We start from the raw sequence: 24,561 nt of genomic DNA on the forward strand, positions 1-24,561 counted from the left end.
TGGCGCGAAAGACATTGCCACATATTAGGAGCCTTTACCATTTACGATGAGATTCACTACCTATTCGGCATTTCAGACTCATTTTTCCGAATCAGGTTGCTGGGAACAGGGAGCGAAATTAAGTATCTTTCTTGATTGAAAATGTGAAAGAAAAACATTTTCACGTCATATTTATAGTTAGAAATTATGTATTCAATAAGTTATAATACACTGCGGAACAAACATTTGCCTACGAATTTACGACACGTTCTTTTCGCCTAGGCCTACTTCCCCGAAGTTTACGATTTTCGTTTGGGGAGCTCCAGTATTTGTATCAGAAGACTGTGGGATAATTATTGAAATACCATATGATTACAAGGATAATTTCTATATGTAGCAACATTAAGTATTTCGGTGGTGTTAGAAAAACGTTATGCCTCGCATTACATTCTTTACGCCTTGCCTGTCACTCGTCGATACACTCTTACACATTACTAGCTGTAACGTATAAGACAACCGCGAGTTAGTTCACTGTGAACTACGTCAGAAACATCATTTGATAGTATCTGAGGTGGTGGTTTAGGGGAGGAAACCAGACAGCGAGGTCATCGGCCTCATCGGATTAGGGAAGGATGGGGAAGGAAGTCGGCCGTGCCCTTTCAAGGGAACCATCCCGGCATTTGCCTGGAGCGGTTTAGGGAAATCACGGAAAACCTAAATCAGGATGGCCGGAGGCGGGATTGAACCGTCGTCCTCCCGAATGCGAGTCCAGTGTCTAACCACTGCGCCACCTCGCTCGGTCGATAGTATCTGAGAATCTGCTTTAGTGCCCAGTGACTAAATTCCGTTATACATATTTTTAGCGTAGTTTGCATTATTATTAGTATTTTTTTTTACAATCGTATTGACCAACTAGGATCACGTTAACAACTTCAGTTCCTCTTCTTCCTTCGTTGTTGTTTCCTATTTTTCCAGTATTCCCTCATTTTCTCCCCATGGAGTCTCTTCCTTTCTTCTGTCCATGTTGTTCCCGATTTTTTATTTCTTCTGCTTTGAAAGCCTTCCAAATTTAGTATTTTGTTTTTAAAACGGTATCTTTCTGCTATTTCTGATTCTTTGATGTTGTTTCTTTCAAGATCTTTTCTTACTTCCGTAATCCATGCTATAGTCGATTTCTTCCGGAAATATAGGAGTATTTGTTTTGTTAGTCTATTTCCATCCATTCGGTAGAGATGTACAAAAAAGGTTAATCTTCGTTTGGATTACTTCAGATATTTTCTCTATATTTTTGTAGATCTCATTACTTCTTATTTTCCAACCATCTGTAGTTTTCATTGCACCCATTATTTTTCTAATAATCCTTCTTTCCAGTGCCTCTAGTTTGTCCATCTTATAATTCATCGTTAGGTATTCAGATCCAAATAAACATTCTGGTCGTACCACTGTCTTGTAGTGTTTTAGTTTTGTTTTTCTAGATATACTTTTCTTGTTGTAAATATTTTTGGTCAAACCATATGCTATTTCCATTTTGTTGTTCTTACTAACGTATCGATAGTGCTCTATACTTCTAAAATCAAGAAAACCTAGTTACAGTTGCATGTGGAGTCAAAAAAGTTAGACTCTGGACACTCAGGGTTATATGCAGAGTGTACGTAAATTTTCGCCCACTACATACAGTGCAGGTGACCATGTATGTAGCAATCTAAGCTGAGGTAGGCACATCTAATAGAGCTATCCACTGGATGAGAAAGGATCAATATTGAAACACACTGAGTAACAACATTCTGTACTTAGTGCGACAAACCTGTGTGAACGAACGAATTTAATGAAATTTTCTTGATATTTTTAAGTTCCATTACATGTACAGAAATTTAAGAAAGTACACAAAATAGATATCATACAAAAAATATTAGGGATTGCATTAGTGATTGTAATCAGTTGATAGAGAAGCAAGTACTTTCAAACATCGTTCCCGGCAATAGCTGGTCTAACTTGACATAGGCCTTAGAACTAGAAGATATGATATTGGGCCAAAGTAGCTGCAAGAAAGTAAGTAATCTCTTAGTCACATTTCCGAGCTTGCTAGTTGAAATAAATGCTAGCGGTGTCTTTCTTCTAGTATCGGTAACTATTTACACGCAGAATTTTCTGTAACGTAGATAATTCAAACAAATCTTCCAAAAATAAAAAGACTGTAAATGAACTGTTACTGTTTCTGCATGTTTGTTTGCTAGAAGATGCCCAGTCGACGAAAAAACTAGGCCAGGAATAACACATCATAAAACAGCAAAGCGCAGTGGTTTTTGCTGCTGTATGTCATTAAAGTGTCTCAAGGCTACAATTAGTAGAGTTGATCTTGCAGCAAATCTGTGCTTCGTCAAATAAATTTTGCACATAGGCGCTGCTGTCTGAGAGAATCCGACGACAATTTCTACGGAGTCGCTCGGAACGTAACGCACCCTAACTACATATCAGACAGCTACGATGAAACATTTTAGGGCACAAAACAATTCTGTTTGACATAAGTGCACTTTCACCAGTGGGAAAGAAGAATTATTTCAGCTTCACGATTGGTTATTTCGATTTCTGAAAAAAACCTTTCGATCACTAGGCGAATAGCTATCACTTGTGCCCTTCGAAGACTTCTGTGTACATATTTAAATGAGATTCGCAATCACAAGAAGAATTTGTCAAATGTTATTTATTTGTACTGCAGTGATAGCTGAATTTTGCAGCACTGCTGGACCTCGTATGCTAGTCTTCCGTATATCACGCCAGTGGCCTCAAATGCCAGTAGCTCGCCGTCGCATTGGGAAGCATGTGATCAACGGACACCCTATCTTAAACAAAACAAAAACAAAAAAAAAGTTGGAGATGAAAAATAATTGCATCAGTCAAAGAACTTGTATTTGTTTTCCTTTCCTGGAGAAAAGCTGAAGGAAACCCCAAGTGCTGATCTATAACGCACTTTTTTTTCAGAATAAAGAAGCTGTTTCTCACTTTTTTTATTTCTTCCAGACCAGTTTCGAGTAACTACGTCATACCTGCGCCTAACATTTATCTTTTTATTTACACATGTTGAAAACGATGTTTCTGTAGCCATCAGCTTTATTTTGAGAGCTTCAGTAATTTTAATTATGTACAACGAAATGCGGCAAGCTTCGTGATGAAAATTTGACTCAGGTTTGTCACGGTATAATTTGTCTCAAGATTGACGAAAAATGTAAGTGCAAACAACAAGTTGTAAATTACTATGTCATGAATATCTCTTTGAGAACCGAAACTAAATTCATTAATTTTCAAGCGAATGGTTTTTATGTTATTTTATAAATTCTTAATACAATAGACTAACATTGGGTATCGATTGTTTACACTCAATCTTTTCAAAAAACCTTATACTTTGATAAAATTTTTACAATGCATATATCCATGGACTTCTTTACTCACGAACAATGCGAAGACTTCATATGGAGCCAGATACACGTACACACTTATCTTAATAACCTGTCGGAGCACATTTTTTGGAGCACACCAAATGCTATGGTTGCCTGACATGATCATTCAATGCAGGAGGACCTATAATTCTGCACTGTAGTCTTTTTTTTTTTTTTTTTTTTTTGGAAAACATATTAATTTTCCGAGCCACTATGTTAAGACAATTACGGTGTCACTAGTTTCGGAAATTTGTACTTCAATTCCAAAATCGATAAAACCGGGCAGTGGTAGTTATACGATACAAACGCATGAGGGTTATACAATAGGCATATGGTCGCGCAATTCGTACTCCACATTAAACATACATTCTGATAGCACATCTGGCATGTCACTGTAATGCCTCGACTTTTTTATACACATCCTCGTGTGACAGAGTGGAGTGAGCACTGAATGCTGTAATTATGGATCTGATGATGGGAATACATATTGCCGAAACTAGTAATCCATTAGGTATGCTAACATAGCGATTTTGGCAAATAAATTGATTTTCGAAAGAAGATTACAATACGAACCAAATGTTGTATGGGCAATATAGAGATACTAAATTAAAGAAACTCCAGATGCATTCCTGCTTCTACGCAAGTGGGTAATATCTCCACGAAACTCTCGGAATTACTATATTAGGTTTTAATACAATTAATATTAGCAAAATGAAATTATACTATTTCAAAATAATCTAGTCATTCTATTGCATTTCACTTAAATAAAATGTGCATCATCGACTCCTTTGTATATCCCAGAGACCCGATTCCGCGGGATCTAAATAAAACGATACACGCAATAAGACACATACGAGCTGTATCGTAACTCGCGGTGCAAATCATAAGACAGTCGTAGCTGGACATGAAATGCGCCTGGAAAATAGGAGATTATTTTAACAAACGAAGCTTATACACTACGAATTTTTTTAGAAAACTCTGATTGTATATGGAACAAAATAATAACTGAACACTGCAACCAGTCACTATCATACGTGTTTCCTTTCATGAGTTAGTTTTGAAGTAACCTCAGGCTTGTATGTAGATGAAATATTCATACATAGAACACGAAAGCGACTTCAAAATAATGAAGCAAACAACGAACAGTGTAACTCTGTGACGGCCAGGAATTGGTTATCAAAGCTACATGTATGATTTTAACACCAATGGTGTCCACTTTGCCACATTGAAAAAGTAAACCCAATTTGGCCTACAACTATTGCATATGGCAATATATTTGTTTTCAATCTTCTTGTTACAGTGATGGATCTCCAGTGTACAAATCATGTTCCGCTCGAAAACCAGTTCATGTAAACGGAGTAACAGTACATAAGGATTGGTCACAACTGTCTGTAGTTATGAGAATGAAAACGTGGTTCAAGTACGCTGTATTCTTTTTATTATCCGCGCAATTTGACAATTTCAACCGAGAGTCTTTTTCAAGCACATAACCTTAGCTTTCAGCATATCTTAAGCCTAAGCTGGCAGCTTAAGATACGTGGTTGAACACGACCCACCGTTGAAATTGGCCAATTCCAGGGATAATATAAAGAATATGTCCTACTTGAACCTTGTTTTCATTCTCAAAAAACGTTGAGATTGTGGAGAACGTAAACAAACTTTTAAAATATCTGTAGTTATGCTGCTACAGAAGCGATTGTGGAGTGTTTTTCTAGGCGTACGTGAAAGAAACACACGCTCGCGCAATTTCATGTGCTGTGCCTGCTAAGTACTTGTTGCAACAACAGCGTTGTGGCAAATCTGTTTTGGTACGTACCGCCTTTGCCTTGGTTCCCGTATTCTTGGACTTCACCATGGCTGGTGGCGGCCGTCCGGTCAGCTGATTGGAACGGTGGGGAGCTGTTATTCCAGGTGAAGGCCGGGCAGAGCACACTTCCTTTGTCTCGGCGCTCCCGGAGTTGCAATGCAGCGGGGCTCTTCTCGCAATCCACACTCGCTACTCGTCGCACGATTAACAATCACCACAACACTAACACCGCACTCGCACTCCATAACTAGCAGCAGGCCCGGAAGACGCTAGCGGTGCACGCGGCGCCGTTTTCCGAGTCACCATGCGGCAAGATAAGAACACGCAGCTGCGGTTGGGATAGTCTCTGCTGGCGGCAACGTGACGAAGCGGTACCGCTAGCCACGCAGACTACGGCGCGTGCCAACGAGTCGGCAACCTGGTGGGAATAGGCACCTCGCTCGGTCACTAGGCGGGGTCGTCCTTGCTGCCAAGTTTCTGTTCGGCGCGCCCGCCACTCGAGGCTGCGCCACCTACGCCGGAGGCGTCCCACAGGCGTTTTACGTTCCCTACTGCGGCTATAGCGCGTGGCTCCTAGCACACCACTGCGCAGTTGTCGCCGACTTCCGCCGATATCGAGATTACGCAATGTACCGCCGCGCGGCTGTTAAGTCGCGCGGAACTTGTAAGCGAAAAACACTTACATCGCAAAAGTGACGCCAGCAAGTTGCGAGAGAGAAACTACGGCAGTGTTAGAAAGGAAAGGGCGTCATCGACGGAAATAACTGGTGTCACGGCGCAAGAGAGGGAACGGCTGCAGAAGGAAGTGAGGTTATTTGTGGGGGCAGGTGGTGTTTTATTCCGCAGACCGGCAGGTGACGTCCCAGGTTCGTACGCGAAGCGACGGCGGCACGTGAGCGGACGCACGTGCCCCACGGGGAAGACGCGGAGCGCAGCGCCAGCGTGGGACGGCCGGACAACACAGCACCGTCGACCTCTCCGCGCGGCTGTCGGCAGCGCACTGGCGGCCGCGTGCGACAGGCAGCTGTTGCCCCGACCGGCATTTGTTGCGCCGCCTTCTCGATGAGTGCGCACGGCGTGCGCTAGCGTGGCCGGCCTCCGCGTGGCTATGCACGACGCGGCGGCGGCGGCGGCGGCGGGTACCTCGACCTCGCTTCACACGTACTACTTTCTCGTAAAAATCGACTACTCGTGGCGCCTGTCCGTCATGTGCCTGAACATAAACCAGGCCCAACCACGTCCCGAGGGAGTCTGTAATGCCTCTAATCCAACACCGACTCAAAAGAAGGCCTCGGCGCTTGCTCGTGACGTCACGTCAGCTAGGCACGGCGAACGCACGCATACTCATAATGGTGGTGTCTCCCTCCCTGACACAGGAAAATGTGAAACTATTGGCGGCAGTTGACCAGCACACATTGTTCTGAGAGATTTCTGCAACCAATCAATTAATTGTGCAATTCATTAGCCGGCCGGAGTGGCCGTGCGGTTCTAGGCGCTACTGTCTGGAACCGCGCTACCGCTACGGTCGCAGGTTCGAATCCTGCCTCGGGCATGGATGTTTGTGATGTCCTTAGGTTAGTTAGGTTTAAGTAGTTCTAAGTTCTAGGGGGACTGATGACCTCAGAAGTTAAGTCCCATAGTGCTCAGAGCCATTTGAATTTTTGCATTTCAATACACTTCTTAACAAATAGTGTACTCCTCAACTTCAATTTCCACCTGTTTTAAGGATTGACATACAAAAACAACTTCATGGTCCAGCAGCAACAGAATTCGTGCTTCTTTACCTTATTTGTAAATCTGAGGAAGTTACGTTTGTACTGGGTTGCTTTTACAAGAAACGGTGAACATACTGGTGCTCTTCTTTAGGTATCTTGGTTGACTATGGGGTGAGGAGCACTGAATGTCAATGAAATATCTTGAGATTGTACACGTTGGGGGAGGGGGTGGGGGACAGAACAAGAGGCAAAAGAGACATACTTGTTTTATCAAATAAATTTTTTTTATCTCATAAAGTTTCTCCTTTCAGTTGCAAGAGGGAAATATTTATCTTTTCTAATGTGCATCTTTAGAAAAGTTTAAGTTCAGCAGTATTTTCGATGTATGAAGCTATTTTGTCTCCTGTTTAGAATTCCTTTCGTTGAAAATGACTGTAATCTAATGACTGGCAACAGTTGGACATTTACACATGTAAATTAGTTCACATTTCCAGTGACGATATCAAACGAAAATAAATAAATAAATAAAAGAAACGATTTCATTGTTTGGGGGTTGGGGAAAGTTTCGATAACAAAATGGATCAAGTAAATAGTTACTTGAATGTAAAATTTCCGAAGGATTCAGTAATACAGAGATATGATCTTTATTTGTAGGTCTACGATAGTAAGAAAATCTTTCATCTAAATAAAACTGCTGAATCCAAAACAATACTAAACATTTTGTCCAAAAATAACAGATTTATAGAGATAAGCACGCCCAGGCGTTTCTGCCTGCAACAGACCTGGCGTTCGCCGTGCCTAGCTGAGGTGACGTCACCAAAAGGCGCCGAGGCCTTCCTTTGAGTCGGTTTTGCTAATACACGACACTTCTTTAATACACAGTTCTATAGTATACAATTGTCGCCAAGCGTACAAGTCTGAAGCTGCCAACTTTTCGTTAGCCCCATTGCACGGCACACCTAACACGTTATGGCCAATTCACACTGGCTACCTCGTCACCTCACATTCTACATCTACATTTATACTCCGCAAGCCACCCAACGGTGTGTGGCGGAGGGCACTTTACGTGCCACTGTCATTACCTCCCTATCCTGTTCCAGTCGCGTATGGTTCGCGGGAAGAACGGCTGCCGGAAAGCCTCCGTGCGCGCTCGAATCTCTCTAATTTTACATTCGTGATCTCCTCGGGAGGTATAAGTAGGGGGAAGCAATATATTCGATACCTCATCCAGAAACGCACCCTCTCGAAACCTGGACAGCAAGCTACACCGCCATGTAGAGCGCCTCTCTTGCAGAGTCTGCCACTTGAGTTTGCTAAACATCTCCGTAACGCTGTCACGCTTACCAAATAATCCTGTGACGAAACGCGCCGCTTTCCTTTGGATCTTCTCTATCTCCTCTGTCAACCCGGCCTGCTACGGATCCCACACTGATGAGCAACACTCAAGTATAGGTCGAACGAGTGTTTTGCAAGCTACCTCCTTTGTTGATGGGCTACATTTTCTAAGGACTTTCCCAATGAATCTCAACCTGGCACCTGCCGTACCAACAATTAATTTTATATGATCATTCCACTTCAAATCGTTCCGTACGCATACTCCCAGATATTTTACAGAAGTAACTGCTACTAGTGTTTGTTCCACTATCATATAATCATACAGTAAAGGGTCCTTCCCTCTATGTATTCGCAATACATTACATTTGTCTATGTTGTCAATGGCCACTCCCTGCACCAAGTGCCTATCCGCTGCAGATCTTCCTGCATTTCACTGCAACTTCTAAAACTGCAACCTCTCTGTATACTACAGCATCATCCGCGAAAAGCCGCATGGAACTTCCGACACTATCTACTAGGTTATTTAAATATATTTTGTGAAAAGCAACGGTCCCAAAACACTCCCCTGTGGCACGTCAGAGGTTACTTTAACGTCTGTAGACGTCTCTCCATTGAGAACAACATGCTGTGTTCTGTTTGCTAAAAACTCTTCAATCCAGCCACACGGCTGGTCTGATATTCCGTAGGCTCTTACTTTGTTTATCAGGCGACAGTGCGGAACTGTATCTAACGCCTTCCGGAAGTCAAAGAAAATGGCATCTACCTGGGAGCCTGTATCTAATATTTTCTGGGTATCATGAACAAATAAAGCGAGTTGGGTCTCACACGATCGCTGTTTCCGGAATCCGTCAAAACATTCTGTAATGTATTCCAGATATCGGAATCCACATTGGCTGTCCCTTCAAGTCACGTCAGGTCACCGTTAAGGTTTCTGGGGAAGAAATCTTTGACGCCTGACGTCATCCGTCTGTTGATCATTTGTCCCCCAAACTCATTTCCTCCCGATACACTGTCATGCGCGGATCGGCATGTTTCATTTCGTCGTGGTTTTTGTGATTGATATTAGTTGTTTGTTGTTCGTTATTCTTTTTATTTGTTATAAATTGTTTTGTTTCGTTATTTATTTTGTTAAAATATATAATTTTATGATAAATGACGAAATATTAACTGAAGCAGTGAGGCACCAGTAGAATCTACGACATGAGAGAGCAAAAATGTTCAAATGCGTGTGAATTTCTAAGGGACCAAACTGATTAGGTCACCGGTCCCTAGACTTACACACTACTTTAACTTATGTTAAGAACAGCACACACAAAACCATGCCCGAGGAAGGACTCGAACCTTCGGCGGGAGGGGTAGCGCAGTCCGTGAAAGGACGCCTCAAACCGCGCGGCCACTCTGCTGGGCGAGCAAAATTACTTTTCCTCTACAACAATCAAAATGGTTCAAATGCCTCTGAGCACTATGGGACTTAAATTCTGAGGTCATCAGTCCCCTAGAACTTAGAACTACTTAAACCTAACTAACCTAAGGAAATCACACACATCCATGCCCGAGGCAGGATTGGAACCTGCGACCGTAGCGGTTGCGCGGTTCTAGACTGTAGCGTCTAGAACGGCTCGGCCACCCGGCCGGCATACAAAATTTATGAAGTGGATTTTTATGCGTACCGGTACTTATTTAACATTTTACATTGAAATGGATTGCATATCTTTCCAACTTGAAGTGAAAAAGACCTGTGGGTAGAATCAGATTCATTAGTAAGTGGATGTATTTCATTTCGTCAGGAATTTGTGATTTCTCATAAGGAAATGGACTGAAACATTCAGGCACTGCAACAATGGAAAAAGGTTTTTTTTTCTTTTTTTGAAGTATATGTCAAGTAATTTAGGCCGATTAAAATTGTTTGTTCAAATATGTGTTTGTGGCAGGCTTATTTATTGTTAAGTTATTCCTTGATTTTGTGTGAAACAGTTTAGCAAGCATCAGTCGTCAATATTTGTGTGGTTTCACTAGGTAGCCCCAGTACAAATACGGCACTTTGAACTATTAAAAACCAAATACAAGATGTAAAGAAAACCTATAACTCGTGAAGAGAAAGATATTGAGGGAGATATGAGTATTGCACAAAAATTTGCACTATACTGACAACTAAACTAAACCTTAAATAAAATAGTTTTTAGCTTTACGCGTCGACAGCTCGTAACAATGCATTCCTTTAAGTAATTCTGGGTGCAATTGGACGGAAGAAATGAAAAACCTGGTGTTTCGGCCTTCTGAAAGATTTATAAAATCCAGAACCCTCTTATTCTAGTTCCTTGCGCAATGTGTGACATTCTCATTCTGTAACACGTAATGCCTTTTTTCGGAACCACCCACTGTTTTGCACTTCAATCTTTCTACTCTCCTAACTCTGAGTCCAAAACAATGTCAGTTTCATAGAAATGTGGACTGCAGCATCCACTTAACCTACCGCATTGCGTGTGTGCATTTCGCACTTAAAAACAGATGAAAATAAATTTGGTAAGATCGCAATTCCTGCGAAAAGCAGCTGAGGACAGCCATCCGAGTTGAGTACGCCTTGACGTGATGGTGCCGTGGCAACCAATCTGAATTGGCCTTTTGTCCGCACCTGCGCCGTAAGAGTATAAATTCGGAGCTGCAGCCTTGTTTACGTCATTTTGTGGGAAAGTCGATATTTTCGTAAAGCTGCTGTTTACTCATACTGGAACTTCTGAGGGGTCTAGCTTCAAATTTATCAAGAAGTTATCGGTATGTTGTGCAACTAGAAAGAAATTACGGTATGATTATACAGGGTGCATTGATCGTGACCAAGCATCAAACGAAAAAACTACAAAGAACGAAACTCGTCTAGCTTGAAGGGGGAACCAGATGGCGCTATGGTTGTACCGCTAGATGGCGCTGCCATAGGTCAAACGGATATCAACGGCGTTTTTTTAATAGAAACCCCAATTTTTTATTACATATTCGTGTAGTACTTAAAGAAGTATGAATGTTTTAGTTGGACCACTTTTATCGCTTTGTGATAGATAGCGCTGTAATAGTCACAAACATATGGCTCACATTTTAGAAGAACAGTTGGTAACAGGTAGGTTTTTTTAAATTAAAATACAGAACGTATGTACGTTTGAACATTTTATTTCGGTTGTTCCAATGTGATACATGCACCTTTGTGAAATTATCATTTCTGAGAACGCATTCTGTTACAACGTGATTACCTGTAAATACCACATTAATGCAATAAATGCTCAAAATTATGTACGTCAACCTCAATGCATTTGGAAATACGTGTAACGACATTCCTCTCAACAACGAGTAGTTCGCCTTCCGTAATGTTCGCACTTGCATTGACAGTGCGCTGACGCATGTTGTCAGGCGTTGTCGGTGGATCACGATAGCAAATATCCTTCAACTTTCCCCACAGAAAGAAATCCGGGGACGTCAGATCCGGTGAACGTTCGGGCCATGGTATGGTGCTTCGACGACCAATCCACCTGTCATGAAATATGCTATTCAATACCGCACGCGTCCTATGTGCCGATCATCCATCACGTTGGAAGTACATCGCCATTCTGTCATCCACTGAAACATCTTGTAGTAACATAGGTAGAACATTACGTAGGAAATCAGCATACATTGCACCATTTAGATTGCCATCGATAAAATGGGGGCCAATTATCCTTCCTCCCACAATGCCACACCATACATTAACCCGCCAAGGTTGCTGATGTTTCACCTGTTGCAACCATCGTGGATTTTCCGTTGCCCAATACCGCACGCATATTATGCCGGTTTACGTTACCGCTGTTGGTGAATGACGCTTCGACGCTAAATAGAACGCGTGCAAAAAATCTGTCATCGTCCCGTAATTTCTCTTGTGTCCAGTGGCAGAAATGTAGACGACGTCAAAAGTCGTCGCCATGCAATTCCTGGTGCATAGAAATATGGTACGGGTGCAATCGATGTTGATGTAGCATCCTCAACACCGACGTTTTTGAGATTTCCGATTCTCGCGCAATTTGTCTGCTACTGATGTGCGGATTAGCCGCGACAGCAGCTGAAACACCTACTTCGGCATCAGCATTTGTTGCAGGTCGTGGTTGTCGTTTCACATGTGGCTGAACACTTCCTGTTTCCTTAAATAACGTAACTATCCGGCGAACGGTCCGGACACTTGGATGATGTCGTCCAGGATACCGGGCAGCATACATAGCACAGGACCGTCGGGCATTTTGATCACAATAGCCATACATCAACACGACATCAACTTTTTCCGCAATTGGGAAACAGTCCATTTTAACACGGGTAATGTATCACGAAGCAAATACCGTCCGCACTGACGGGATCTTACGTGATACCACTTACTTATACGTTTGTGACTATTACAGCGCCATCTATCACAAAGCGAAAAAAGTGGTCCAACTAAAACATTCATACTTCTATACGTACTACACGAATATGTAATAAAAATCAGGGTTCCTATTTAAAAAACGCAGTTGATATCCGTTTGACCTATGGCAGCGGCATCTAGCGGGCCAACCATAGCGTCATCTGGTTTCCCCCTTCAAGCTAGACAAGTGTAGTTCCTTTTAGTTTTTTCGTTTGATGCTTATTTCGTGAGATATTTGGCCCGGTCACTATCAATGGACCACCCTGTATACAAAAAAAGTGCAATACCTGTTTCAAGATCTCATTTTACATAAGAATTAAAAGCATTAACAACAAAACAGTTCCACTTGCCCGTAAGTGCTCTGTCATTCGCCGAAAACATCGTTATAATACTTTACCCCGTTCACGAAATAAAAGAGTACAGTCATTTTTATCAACGATTGATTCTCATGATTACCTTGACATTTCCCTAGTTTCTTTCTTTGAACTTATCTCCACAAACGCGTCGTATACTGATTGCTTCAATTTTCATTTGCTCTGAATGTCCAACAAGGTATATTGTTTTGTCACTAAAATGCAATGAGGCACAGCGTTGTCCTCACTCCTAGACGTACTCTTAGCTCTGACAAACTGTGGTGGTATACGTTAGTCTACTGAGCCCAGCTTATTCCTTCCATATAGATAGAAGCCGATTACAGGAAATGTCTCTGACCGGTTGCTGGGTAACCGAAGGTGCATTCCCGCCAAAGGCAGATAGGCGACGCCGCTCGGCAGTATATGGACGTGCGCAGCATACTAGGGGATCTTGTCTTGCAGCGGAACTGTGCGCGGTTCAGGTTACGCTGTTGTGGGTGTGTTGAGATCCCTGTGGGATGAACGTCGCGAGATGTCGGCAGCCTGGCGGTGTGTTTTGGTAGTGCTGAGGTGCCGAATGGAATTCGAACTCTTAGACATTCAGCCATTTGGAGACGCAACCTTGGCTTGGCAATGGTCTCACCTCAGGACTGTCTTTTTTATGGTGAATGCCCATTTCCAGCAACGGACAGTAATTATGAATATAATAAACAAGTGTTGTGGCCCTAGACATCCTGCTTATCTTCCCAGTTTGTGAGTGATTCTCCTGTGGCTGCCCTGGCTCATTATGCGTTCGTTTGTTTCTGTACTGGACTATCTCCAGTCGTTTTGAGCACGTTTCGCTACTTGTGGCGAACGTGGGCTAGTCATTAAATGTACCATTGGTAATTTTGGCATTTTATTGTCATCTACATCTACACTTATACTCCGCAAGCCACCCAACGGTGTACGCATACTCCCAGATATTTTACAGAAGTAACTGCTACTAGTGTTTGTTCCACTATCATATAATCATACAGTAAAGGGTCCTTCCCTCTATGTATTCGCAATACATTACATTTGTCTATGTTGTCAGTGGCCACTCCCTGCACCAAGTGCCTATCCGCTGCAGATCTTCCTGCATTTCACTGCAACTTTTAAAACTGCAACCTCTCTGTATACTACAGCATCATCCGCGAAAAGCCGCATGGAACTTCCGACACTATCTACTAGGTTATTTAAATATATTTTGTGAAAAGCAACGGTCCCAAAACACTCCCCTGTGGCACGCCAGAGGTTACTTTAACGTCTGTAGACGTCTCTCCATTGAGAACAACATGCTGTGTTCTGTTTGCTAAAAACTCTTCAATCCAGCCACACGGCTGGTCTGATATTCCGTAGGCTCTTACTTTGTTTATCAGGCGACAGTGCGGAACTGTATCGAACGCCTTCCGGAAGTCAAGGAAAATAGCATCTACCTGGGAGCCTGTATCTAATATTTTCTGGGTATCATGAACAAATAAAGCGAGTTGGGTCTCACACGATCGCTGTTTCCGGAATCCATGTTGATTCCTACAGAGTAGATTCTGGGTTTCCAAAAACGACATGATATTCGAGCAAAAAACATGTTCTAAAATTCTACAACAGATCTACGTCAGAGATATAGGTCTATAGTTTTGTGCATCTGCTCGACGACCCTTCTTGAAGACTGGGACTACCTGTGCTCTTTTCCAATCATTTGGAACCTTCCGTTCCTCTAGAGACTTGCGGTACACGGCTGTTAGAAGGGGGGCAAGTTCTTTCGCGTACTCTGTGTAGAATCGATTTGGTATCCCGTCAGGTCCAGTGGACTTTCCTCTGTTGATTGATTCCAGTTGCTTTTCTATTCCTTGGACACTTATTTCGATGTCAGCCATTTTTCCGTTTGTGCGCGGATTTAGAGAAGGAACTGCAGTGCGGTCTTCCTCTGTGAAACAGCTTTGGAAAAAGGTGTTTAGTATTTCAGCTTTACGCGTGTCATCTTCCGTTTGAATGCCATTATCATCCCGCAGGGTCTGGATATGCTGTTTCGAGCCACTTACTGATTTAACGTAAGACCAGAACTTCCTAGGATTTTCTGTCAAGTCGGTACATAGAATTTTACTTTCGAATTCACTGAACGCTTCACGCATAGCCCTCCTTACGCTAACTTTGACATCGTTTAGCTTCTGTTTGTCTGAGAGGTTTTGGCTGCGTTTAAACTTGGAGTGAAGCTCTATTTGGTTTCGCAGTAGTTTCCTAACTTTGTTGTTGAACCACGGTGGGTTTTTCCCGTCCCTCACAGTTTTACTCGGCACGTGCGTGTCTAAAACGCATTTTACAATTGCCTTAACCTTTTCCATAAACACTCAACATTGTCAGTGTCGGAACAGAAATTTTCGTTTTGATCTGTTAGGTAGTCTGAATCTGCCTTCTATTACTCTTGCTAAACAGATAACCCTTCCTCCCTTTTTTTATATTCCTATTAACTTCCATATTCAGGGATGCTGCAACGGCCTTATGATCACTGATTCCCTGTTCTGCACTTACAGAGCCGAAAAGTTCGGGTCTGTTTGTTATCAGTAGGTCCAAGATGTTATCTCCACGAGTCGGTTCTTTGTTTAATTGCTCGAGGTAATTTTCGGATAGCGCACTCAGTATAATGTCACTCGATGCTCTGTCTCTACCACCCGTCCTAAACATCTGAGCGTCCTAGTCTGTATCTGGTAAATTGAAATCTCCACCTAAGACTATAATATGCTGAGAAAATTTATATGCAATGTATTCCAAATTTTCTCTCAGTTGTTCTGCCACTAACGCTGCTGAGTTGGGAGGTCGGTAAAAGGAGCCAATTATTAACCTAGCTCGGTCGTTGAGTGTAACCTCCACCCATAATATTTCACAGGAACTATCCACTTCTACTTCAATACAGGATAAACTACTACTAACAGCGACAAACACGCCACCACCGGTTGCATGCAATCTATCCTTTCTAAACACCGTCTGTGCCTTTGTAAAAATTTCGGCTGAATTTATCTCTGGCTTCAGCCAGCTTTCTGCTGAGTGGCGTGTCTTGTCAGCGCCTGTACAAGCTCGGTGTTTTTTTTTATATATTTTCTAGGCAGCTGCATGCTCCAGGAACTGCTGTAAAACATTCTTAGCGCTTGTATCTCTTACCCTCACCAAACTTTGCCCACTCATTGGTACATATCTTTTCATGTTTTAGTGGTACTTGAATTAATGCAGTTTGTCTATTGCAGGGGAGCTAACGGTCATTTCATGATGATTATTGTGCTGAATTCAAGAGAGAGTTCGGAAGCAGGCCTTGATGTACTGTCCGGTCTGGTGGCTCCGAGTGGAACTAGGTTCAGAGTTTACTCAATAAAAGAGGAGGAAAAGGAGCAGGAGGTTCATCAGACATTGGACGGAGGTACCTTATGTCTTTGTAAAACCGTTGGACAACTAATTTTACGTGTGCACTTTACTGCAAGTAGTTTACTGTACTGCTGACTGTAGACAGCCATTACCTGTTAGTTCCCTAATTGAGCGTTTAAATTTAGTTGTCCCAAGGCGTCTCTTTTAATTCCACTGTCCTGTTGGTAGGTTATCTTCTGCTACAATTTCTTGTAGTGGTCACAGCTAATCTTGTAACTTTATTAATAATCTAAAGGACTGGTACTAAGCGTAATTTTTCACGGCTGTTGAGGGCAAATCCTTTTGCTAAGGCTCCTTGTGAAAATCTTGGATAGCGACATCGAGGGGTGTCTGTTGGTATATATTCAGTGTTCAGTCAACCGTGGACACTACAAGATCCTGGACATCATCCCAACAGAGGCGTCGAAACCTCGAGTATATAAAACAAATATGATGCTGCCTGACAACCCAGAAGACTTTATCTTCCACTACAGTTCACTCCTTCAGCCACCTCTCGATGGAGCTATCATAAATTCACAAAGAGCTTTAGCAAAAGATTTAAGAGATAGTAAATTGTTATTTATGGAAATACTACTTAATTTATCCAGCACTATTTAATTTATCCAGCACTTTATCACTCCCCGAGCAGCTCCCTATCGATTCATCTTCCTCTGTAGGCAAATCGAATAAAAGTAAAGAAAGTGAAAAACAGGTCTTGAAATTTATGAGAACAGCGAAATATATGTTGCAAAATCGTCGATAAACACACAAACTAAACGCTATGAGTTGACATTAGTCGCATTCTCTATCGTGTGAAAGTGTATCTACATTTTCTAGCATCTAGTTCATCACTCTTTGTACACAACTTTGTTGAATAACCAACTTAAAATGAACATTTCATGAGGCGCACAGTCATTGTTAAATATCATGTAAGCTTTATTTACTTGCGAAACGTCACATTTGTCTCTTTTGCAGATAATGTTTAATATAATACATCATCACCAGTGTGAGGAGAGGAATGTCACAGATAAAAGTACTGAAACGCATAGCAGGACAATATCCCGTACACATTTACGTGTACACACCTCCGGCCCCCGTACTTTTTGTAGCGGACACTGCATGGTGTTCCAGAATAATTTGCCGGCCGCGGTGGTCTCGCGGTTCTAGGCGCGCAGTCCGGTACCGTGCGACTGTTACGATCGCAGGTTCGAATCCTGCCTCGGGCATGGATGTGTGTGATGTCCTTAGGTTAGTTAGGTTTAAGTAGTTCTAAGTTCTAGGGGACTGATGACCACAGCAGTTGAGTCCCATAGTGCTCAGAGCCTTTTGAACCATTTGAACCAGAATAATTATGCCGTCTTCCTGTTCCATTTACGTTCAGCGCCCGAGGATAAAGTATTTCGGTAACGTCCTGAGTACGTCCGAACCTCTCTGTTTTTACATGAGTGCGCGTTAAATCTCATATTTAGTTGGAGGAATCACGCATGTTGGTACGTAGGCTCTCGAATTTCTGATAGTGTTTCCGGTGCCAAGTGCCTTCCTTGTAAATACTCCTGTTTCGGTAACGCTCTCGTGCCGTGTAAACAATCGCTTGGCTACGTGCACAGTTTCTTACATTTGCCCCCATCCCCGCCCCTGCTGGCTCACTCACTCATTCTCTCTCTCTCTCTCTCTCTCTCTCTCTCTCTCTCTCTCTCATCTGTAACGATCCCATACAAGACGTTAACCATCCACGCCCATAGCAAATACCGGCTATGACTGAGAAAAGCTCCGTCCTTCTATTAAGACAGCCAACGGCCTTGCCGCAGTGGTAACAACAGTTCCCGTCAGATCACCGAAGTTAAGCGCTGCCGGGCTGGGCTAACACTTGGATGGGTGACCATTCGGTCTGCCGAGCGCTGTTGGCAAGCGAGCTGCAATCAGCCCTTGTCTGAGGCAAACTGAGGAGCTAATTGATTGAGAAGTAGCGGCTCCAGTCTCGGAAACTGACCTACGGCCGGAAAAGCGGTGTGCTGACCACATGCCACTCCATATCCTTATCCAGTGACGTCTGTGGGCTGAGGATGACACGGCGGCCAGTCGGTACCTTTGGGCCTTCATGGCCTGTGCGGGAGGAGTTTAGTTTTAGTTCTATTAAGACAGCCATAGGGCTCCGCCTACGGGAGGCGGAACCGGCGTGTCACATTGGGCGTTATACTCACATGAGTTATGGGATAGCGATATGCACGCATACACATGGCGATAGTATCGGCTACTCAAGGAGTAAAACGACAGTGCATTGGTGGAGCTGTCATTTGCACTAAGGTGGATCATGTGAAAAGATTTCCGACGTGATTATGGCAGCACGACGTGAATTAACAGACTTTGAACGTGGAATGGTAGTTAGAGCTAGACGCATGGAACATTCTATTTTGTAAATCGTTAGGTGATTTAATATACTGAGATCCACAGTGTCAAGACCGTGCCTAGAACATCATATTTCTGGCATTACCTCTTACCACACACAACGCGGTAGCCGACGGCCTTCACTTACCGACCGAGAGCAGAGGCGTTTGAGTAGAATTACCAGAACTAACAGACAATCAACAGTGCGTGAAACAACGGCAGAAATCAATGAGGGACGAACGACGAACGTATCCTTTAGGACACTGCGGCGAAATGTGGCGTTAATGGGTTATGGCAGCAGACGATCGACGAGAGTTCCTTTACTGAAGTAAGATCGCTCGTGACCATAACGATTGGACCCCAGTCGACTGGAAAATCATGGGCTGTTCAGGTGAGTCCCGATTTCAGCTGGTAAGAGCTGATGGTAGGGTTCGAGTGTGGCGCAGACCCACAAAGCCATGGACCCAAGTTGTCAACAAGACACAGTGCAAGTTGGTGGTGGCTCCATATGTTTTGGGCTGGGTTTACATAGAATGGACTAGGTCCTCTGGCCCATTTGAACCGATCACTGACTGGAAATTTACAGCCATTCACGTAATTCCTGTTCCCAAACAACTATGGAATTTTTATGGAAGACACCGCGCCAAGTCACCGGGCCACAATTGCTCCGACTGGTTTGAAGAACATACTGAACAATTCTACCACCCAGATCGCCCAACATGAATCCCATCTAACATTTAGGAGACATAATTGAGACTTCAGTTCGTACACAAAATCCTGCACCGACAATAATTTGGCAAGTATGGACTGCTATATAGTCAGCATTGCTCAATATTTCTGCAGGGGGGGGGGGGGAAGCAGAGGGGAGGGGGGGGGGCTACAACGACTTGAGTTTGTCACGTCGAGCTGCTGCTCCACGCTTTGCAAAAAGAGGTTCGACACGATATTAGGAGATACTCCATGAGTTTCGTCACCTCACTTTAGGCCAGCTGGGCACGCAGTTGTCGATGGCCGAGGTGGCCGAGCGGTTCTAGGAGCTAGAGTCAGGAACCGCGCTGCTGCTACGGTCGCAGGTTCGAATCCTGCGTCGAGCATGGATGTGTGTGATGTCCTTAGGTTAGTTACGTTCAAGTGGTTCTAAGTGAAGGGGACTGATGACCTCAGATGTCAAGTCCCATAGTGCTTAGAGCCTTTTGAACCATCTGAAAAACTTTTATATGAAGAAATTTTAATGACGATATTATAACGATACCAGTTCATATGAAGGGAGTGAATGGCTTCAGTGTAGAACCTCCTGGGTTGCTGATGGATCCAGTTTTCCACAGGGTCCTGCACTTACTTGTCACAGGCAAACCTCTGACGTTCCAGAGATTTCTTTAAGCGGCCGAAGATTTGCGAGTCACATGGGGAGGTATCAGGGCCGTAAGATGGATGTTCGAGGACTTCATATCGAAATTTTTTAATGAGACTGAGGGTCATTTTGGCCACATGTGGCCTATATTTTGGAAAAGCACTATCCCATTCGAGGGCTTGCTAAACAGCTCGGCATTAACTGTTGTACCCAGTGGTAACCAGTCGAAGAGTAGACGTCCTTCTTCGTCGAAAAATAAACGGAGCACAGTGGGATTTTTCTGGACAAAGGGAGACGGGATGCCGCCACTCCATACTCATCCGTTTGGAGGCAGGAGAGAAGTGGTGGCGCCACGTTTCATCACATGCCACACAATCTGTGCAATGAAATCCGTTCCTTGCTCCTTGTATTTCAACACATGTATCAGGCAACCACACATTCCGCTTTCTTCTGATACTCTCAAAGACGTTTGTGCACAAAGTGCGTACAAACGTTGCCATTAAGAAGGTTATGCGATTCACAGTTCTGTTACTTATCGGCAGTTCAACAGTTCACTTGTGGTGATCCAACGATGCTTCGGTATGAGCCCCTCCACAGCTGAAATCGTGGCACTAGTGACCACGTGTGCCACTGTGCCTGCTCAGAGAGCCTTGATGTCTCCACGTCCCGCCTCATAGCCGGCCGCAGTGGCGCTTCAGTCCGGAACCGCGCGACTGCTACGGCAGCAGGTTCGAATCCTGCCTCGAGCATGGATGTGTATGATGTCCTTAGGTTAGTTGGGTTTAAGTACTTCTAAGTTCTAGGGGACTGATGACCTAAGATGTTAAGTCACATAGTGCTCAGAGCCATTTGAGCCATTTTGAAACCGTCTCATAGTGCTGACACATTCGGAATATTGTGTAGGGTGCGAGACACTACTCTTCATACACATCTTCCAGCCTGCGATAAATTTGTGAAGCATTCTCCCCTTCTGTGCTAAGAAACTGGATAACCGCTATTTCTGCTGACCTGGAGAAATTCATCGTGCAAAGAACTGCGGAAACAATCTCCAGAAATGAAGATATTACAACGGAGAATATCACCACGGTTTTCATCGGTAAACACATTCACCCACTGGGATTAGATACAACGCCGGTACAGTGAAGGTCTCCTTTTCAATTGGGCATACGTTGTACATTCAATCTCCAGTTTACAATGACTGTTGCTCTGTTTACGATATTTTATTCTGCATAGGAACCCAGGATCCGATCTAAAGGGTGTTATGTGGAAGAGGGCTGGGTGTAGGAAACAAAGAACACTTTCTCAACAAATAAATAATTAAATAGTAATCTTACAGTATACTTTACTAAGAGAATATGTAGTTTGTATTACATTTATGATGGAATTTGTGACAAATGATGAAGCGACTGAAGAAATGTATCATGCGATAAAAGAATTCGATAGTAGGAAAAGGAAGAGAAGGAAAGTCGTACGTGAATATGAACTGAGGGTAAGGAATAGAAGAGGAGGCTGCCTGGTAGATTTTGCACAGAGCATAGCTTAATCATTGCTAACACTTGGTTTAAGAATCATGAAAGAAGGTTGTAACGTGGAAGAGGTCTGGAGACACTGGTAGTTTTCATGTAGATTATATGATGGTAAAACAGAGGTTTAGGAACCAGGTTTTAAATTGTAAGACTTTTCCAAGGGCAGATGTCGAATTTGACCGCAATTTATTGGTGATGAACTGTATATTAAAACTGAAGAAACTGCAAAAAGGTAGGAATTTAAGGAGATGGGGAGGTTGTATGCAGTTTTAGAGAGAACGTTAGGGAACGAATGAGAAGAACGGGGGAAAGTAATACAGTAGAAGAAGAATGGGTAACTTTGAGAAATGAAATAGTAAAGGCAGCAGAGTATGAAGTAGGTAAAAAGACGAAGACTAGTAGAAACCATTGGGTAACAAAAGAGATTTTTGAATTTAATTCATGAAAGGAGAAAATATAAAGATGCAGTAAATGAAGAAGGCGAAAGGGAATACAAACGTCTCAAAAATGAGAACGACAAGAAGTGCAAAATGGCTAAGCAGGGATGTAGAAGCATATACCACTAGGGATAAGACAGATACTGCCTACAGGAAAACTGAAGAGACCTTCGGAGAAAAGAGAAACCACCTGTATGAATATCAAGAGCTCAGATGGAAAACAAGTTCGAAGGAAAGAAGGAAAAGTAGAAAGGTGGAAAGAATATACAGAGGGTCTAGACAAGGGTGATGTACTCGAGGGCAATATTGAGGAAATGGGAGATATTATACTGCGTGAAGAATTTGGCAGAGCACTTAAAGACCTAAGTCGAAACAAGGCCCCGGGAGTAGACAACATTCCATTAGAACTACTGATAGCCTTGAGAGAGCTAGCCATGACAAAACACTTCCACCTGGCGAACAGGATGTATGACACAGGCGAAATACCCTCAGACTTGTAGAAGAATATAATAATTCCAATCCTAAAGAAAGCAAGTGTTGACAGGTGTGAAAATTACCGGACTATCAATTTAATAAGTCATGGTTGCAAAATACTAACACGAATTCCTTACAGACGAATGGAAAAACTGGTAGAAGCCGACCTCGCAGAAGATCAGTCTGGATTCCGTAGAAATGTTAGAAAACGCGAGGTAATACTAACAGTACAACTTCTCTTATAATATAGGTTAAGGAAAGGCAAACCTAGGATTCTAGCATTTGTAGACTTAGAGAAAGCTTTTGACAATGTTGACTGGCATACTCTCTTTCAAATTCTAAATGTGGCAGGGATAAAATACAGGGACCGAAAGGCTACTTACAATTTGTACAGATAAAAGAGGGCAGGTATAAGAGACGAGGGACACGAAAGCGGGGCAGTGATTGAGAAGGCAGTGAAACAGGGTTGTAGCCTACCCATAATGTTATTCAATCTGTTTATTGAGCAAGCAGCAGGGGGAATTAAAGAAAAAATTGGAGTAGGAATTAAAATCCATGCAGAAGAAATAAAAACTTTAAGGTTTGCCGACGACTTTGTAATTCTGTCAGAGACAGCAAAGGAACTTGAAGAGCAGTTGAACGGAATGGACAGTGTCTTGAAAGGAAAATATAGGATGAACATCAACAAAAGCAAAACGAGGATAATTTAATGTAGCCGAATTAAATCAGGTGATGCTGAGGGAATTAGATTGGGAAATGAGACACTTAAAATAGTAGATGAGTTTTACTGTTTGGAAAGCAAAATAACTGACGATGGTCGAAGCAGCTAAGATGTAAAATGTAGACTCTCTGTCGCGGAAAGCGTTTCTGACGAAGATATATTTGTTAACATCGAGTATAGATGTGTCAGGAAATCCTTTCTGGAAGCATTTGTAAGGAGTGTAGAGACGTATGGAAGTGGAACAAGGACAATAAATAGTTTAGACAAGATGAGAATAGAAATGTGGTGCTACAGAAGAATGCTGAAGATTAGAGGGGTAGATAACGTAACTAATGAGGAGGTATCGAATAGAATTGGGGAGAAGGGGAATTTGTGGCACAACTTGACTAGAATAAGTGATCAGTTGGTAGGACACGTTCTGAGGCATGAAGGGATCTCCAATTTAACATTGGAGGGATGCGTGGAGGGTAAAAATCGTAGAGGGAGACCAAAAGGTGAATACACTAAGCAGATTCAGAAGGATGTAGAGTGCAGTAGTTACTCGGAGATGAAGAGACTTGCACAGGATGGAGTAGCATGGATAGCTGCATCAAACCAGTCTCCGGACTGAAGACCACAACAACGACATTAAATTTGTATGTGTTACTTTGTTTTTAATCACACAATATTCAGATACACTTGAAGACCGTCTACATTCTTTTAAATAGTTTTTAATATAGCCGATCCGGAAACAAAAATCCATGGAATGGCGCCACACTACCTTCCTCCAAAGGAAAAGTTCAGTATCGCACCCTCTGCCCGTTAAATCATGGTGACAATCTTCTGGCACTTTGAGGAAAACAGTCTTTAAAACAGGCATGTCACAAATATCTACACAATGTGTTCGACTAAAATACAACAAATGGTTCAGTTTTAACGAATAAGGAGTTCATTGAAACGAAACAAAAACAATTAAAGCTCCGTGATATGAAACCACCTCACGTCGCACAATGTGGTCCAGATGGACGGACCCGAGATTATTTAGGGCAGGCCCAACACGTTGCTCCCCACACTCCTTTCCTAAATAACTAATGGCAACGCGCTCCGAGGCACAAACATACAATGACAGCCTAATGAACAGAGAACTATTTTTTAAGTAAAACAAGCAAAAACTTTAGTCTTCAGATTACATGCTGATAGCGTACACAAAACACGTATGAGAAGTCTGTAAAAGAGCCAAGGA

The 24,561-nt window shown here is 42.8% G+C and overlaps 1 pseudogene; it reads left to right on the forward strand.

Annotated features, from left to right (window-relative positions):
* Positions 1–18,234: 18,234 nt before the first annotated feature.
* LOC124796558 lies at positions 18,235–18,352 on the forward strand (annotated as a pseudogene).
* Positions 18,353–24,561: the final 6,209 nt, after the last annotated feature.

Source organism: Schistocerca piceifrons, chromosome 4 (assembly GCF_021461385.2).
Source record: "Schistocerca piceifrons isolate TAMUIC-IGC-003096 chromosome 4, iqSchPice1.1, whole genome shotgun sequence".
Lineage (NCBI taxonomy): Eukaryota > Metazoa > Arthropoda > Insecta > Orthoptera > Acrididae > Schistocerca > Schistocerca piceifrons.